The sequence below is a fragment of the Silene latifolia genome, unplaced genomic scaffold, assembly GCF_048544455.1.
Source record: "Silene latifolia isolate original U9 population unplaced genomic scaffold, ASM4854445v1 scaffold_73, whole genome shotgun sequence".
NCBI lineage: Eukaryota > Viridiplantae > Streptophyta > Magnoliopsida > Caryophyllales > Caryophyllaceae > Silene > Silene latifolia.
In genome coordinates this window covers 281,144-284,822 of record NW_027413640.1, presented here as the reverse complement: position 1 = coordinate 284,822, position 3,679 = coordinate 281,144, and the positions used below count along the sequence as shown (strand labels likewise).

The 3,679-nt window shown below is 34.8% G+C and overlaps 1 long non-coding RNA gene across 4 annotated transcripts; it reads right to left on the bottom strand.

Moving 5' to 3' along the window:
• Window positions 1-390: 390 nt before the first annotated feature.
• On the bottom strand, window positions 391-3,399 carry LOC141640134 (uncharacterized). 4 transcript variants are annotated; one of them, XR_012542875.1, is made up of 5 exons: window positions 3,013-3,399; window positions 2,829-2,920; window positions 2,529-2,643; window positions 1,263-1,375; window positions 391-1,088 (listed from the first exon to the last, which is right to left on the bottom strand). It is a non-coding gene; the product is annotated as an uncharacterized LOC141640134 (long non-coding RNA). The 4 variants fall into 4 exon arrangements; XR_012542876.1 differs by having other exon boundaries at window positions 3,207-3,399; XR_012542874.1 differs by having other exon boundaries at window positions 2,829-3,397.
• Window positions 3,400-3,679: the final 280 nt, after the last annotated feature.

Below are 3,679 nucleotides of genomic sequence, written 5' to 3'. Positions count from 1 at the left end.
TTTCAAAAGAAATGAATCTGTGATCGAGTTATGTGTGAATTTTATGATTTTTTTGGGTTAGTAAAGGTAAGAATTTCCTATATATTATGTGATTTGGAGTTGAGCAAAATAATATACTAAACTATGAAGTCAATGAGTAATTTTCAATATGAATAAGGCGATATGTTAAGGAACACCAATATAAGTGGGTCTGTGGTTGTAACCCTGTATCCACCACGGCGATATGTTAAGGAACACCAAACATCATGTACTGAAAGAAAATCCTAGGCTGCACAAAGAACTGTTTAATTGACCAAAGGTTACCGAATTAATCTGTCAGGGAATGATGAAATGCAGTCATGCAGCTAAAAGTTAATGTACTAATTCAGCACAGAATGATACAAGATTTAATTGGTTCCATTTTGTAGTAAAGCAATCATTCATTCATAAAATACAATTCGAGTTACAACAAAATCGTTGTGCACATGCAAAATAGTATAATGACATAATTACATCATAATAAACACAATTAAATGGAAATCAATCTTAAACTATAAATGTTCAGATAAAAGTTTAATAACCTTCCACACACCAAGTAGTCTGTCTCACAGAATATCAAGGACGACCTTCGGCTTATTACCGATATTGCCTTTCTGGAGAGGATCAACTTTAAGAAAAGAGCTTATAATGTTGCTGTCGCCGGAGTGCTCTTGGTAGGATTGAACGCTTTCTGTTGGCCACAAGAGACGTTGAGTCCAGCTTTCCCTCAGCCAATAACCATCTTGTCGGAGTAGTTTAAGTAGTGAGTGATAATAGTGTTCATCTCCTGAACATCTTCACCCTAACGAAAAAGTTGATCCCCATACAAGACATTCATGGTGGTACCAAAACCAGTGATGCGGTGTGACAAACTATCGTTCTTGGTAGGCTTCCAGCCTACAGCCTCTCCGCAAAATGCTTGGTGCGCTGATAGCGGTCCCGTCTTGATGGGTGTCATCCATCTCCATATTGCAGCCTCGAAGGCTAGTGTTGCATTCCGCTCAATATATTCGGGATGGTTTAGGAGATCTATCTTCAGTGCCTCTCCTGTCGCACCATACTTCACGTTCCTGCGATAAAAGCATCCACCATCATCAGACTCGTCAAGAACTGACCTGACTCACAATTCCAACCCCTAAACTGAACACGCTTTTTTTTTCAACTAATTCCACAAGATGAGCATATTTGATTAGCTTCGCAAAAATTTGTATCTTCATTAAACATGAAATGGCCCAAAAATTTACCATTCTCGGTCATCGTGTTTCCCATATAACAAATGAGTCAATCATATAGTCATTAACAGCTGTGGTTGTTTAATGACTATAACACCAACCTTCCATGTCATTCCCCTTTAAATCTGTTAATCCAAAAAAAAGATACTTGAATTCAGTCAAAATAACAACAATCAAGGCAAGAGTCATGTTTGAGAAGGACAGATAAGTGTTTCAACATGAAATCAACACTTGATTGGTACGTTAAAACAAAAGAGAAATATTTCGTTAAATAAATTTTCTGTCAATTTATCGTAACGAACATAAAGATGCAACTCACAAGACCAATGCGAATCTTGAATGGACTAATTGGATCACTAGTAAATCCCCTTCCCAATGATATCGCATAATTCCATTAACATGCACAGAAATAAGAGATGGTCTTTGCAACAGATACCAATTGCTAACTAACAATTGCTTAGCTAAATTACTTTGATGGCTTATTGAAGGAGAAAATTCCTAGTGCAAAAGAATTCTCATCGAAATTTAGTGCACGAGACAATCAAAGGTTGGCCATTTATCAATCACAATCAAGTGAAATTACATCAGACATTTAGCTAATAGCATTTGAGTTAACGAGTAGAATATGAACACAATCTGTGTTCTCATATTTAACCATGAGAAAGACTGCAAGAGAAGTAATTATTTTAATTTATTGGGAGGACAAAATAAAAGAACGCTTACAAGTGAGTGTTCTTATAACATATGTGTTTTGCTTTCAAGATCTCCTTCGTTGCGGCTAGATTGGTGCACTATGGAGCATATGACATTAGTCTTGAATTTATGAAACAATTAGAACATATATCTTTACCACCTCTTATTATAGTCACACTCCAATCACAACATACCAAAAGAATATTAAGTTACGAGACTATTGAGCCTACGTTAAACACTTCTTCTTCTAGTGGTGCAATAAAACAATAATCCCGTTTTTTGTAAAAATATGACAATTTATGAATTTATGAAAACCTAAAATCAATTTGGACAAGGAACCAAATATTAAAAACAATCACAGAAAATGGAAGCCAGGCTAGGATTTCTAGCAATACCATTTCATAATTTCTCAAATGTATGCAGGAGTCAAGCTCCTAAGACCATGATGATCAGTGAGAGGAACACGCAAATGTCAAAACTTAGCAACCAGTAATACCATATCAATTTCCGATAAAAATTAGAAAAGATAGGACACCTCAAAGGAAAGTGTAGTATGGGAAATAAGATAGTTGAGTTTGGTCTTACCCGTTGGGAATTTTCTGTAAATCCAAAGCAAATAAGACTGGATGCTCTTAATATGACATTAACAACCATCTCTAGTGTCCCCTTGGATGTTCTGGTTTGGTCATTCTGCACAAATCTTAAATATAAGAAATGTAAATTAAGTGCATCACTTTGCCAATTGGAATTTCTATAACCCCAATATCAAAAACTGGTCAGCTTATAATTAACTATTAAGATTGATATATAAAATTAAAAGTCGGGAAATTAAATAACAATACAAGAAAGTAACTGAATATAGATCTTGGATGAGTGAGAAACTACCTCAAACATAACATCCTTCAAGCAGTGCTCAGAGTAAAAATGTTACCAAGTAGAACAAAAAAAACAATCCAAAGTTCATAGCACTATCGGTCCTGCAGAGAAAGGGTTCCAAGATATTACCAGCTGATCATTGTATTGAAATATATAACCTTTTCATACTAAGCACCTAGTAATTTCACAATACCTTAAAGCCCGGTAAAGTACACAATACTACAATACATATGCACAAGGAACACCAGATATGAAGTAGAAAATAGCAAGGAACCAAATTGTCCCATCTGCTTGAACACAAAAGCCATTTCATGAAACACTTCCAAAGTCGAATATGAACATGCAAATCAGCGAAAGAGAGGATAAGTAGCAAAACAATAAGCTTACCTTCATCCTTTATCCAAGCTGTAGTAAGTGCTACAAAATTCCAGGTGAGGCATAGCGTCAACCCTGATATATTTTGAACCACGAAGAGCATTAAATCTTGTGTTATCACACATAGGGCTGTTACATTAGCAGAATTCCACTGATCTTATAACAGCTCCAAAAAAGTTTAAAAAATAAATAAAAAAAAAAACTAATTTTAAAAGTTAAACTCTTGAAGATAGAGCAATTATGAGAACTTATGCACATGCTCCCTAACAAAACTCAAATTATCACCGTGAGTTACATCATTATCTCGAAATATAAGCAAAATTCACACCCCGTGGACTATCTTAAGCTAAATAGTGACAATCTCTGAAACATAATTTGTATAAAATACTTTATAAGACATACTACATTAAATCTTAACCAAAAACATTCAAATAAAGAGAAACCCACATCCTATTAACCTTAGGTAAGCAATTAAGCTTATTTAT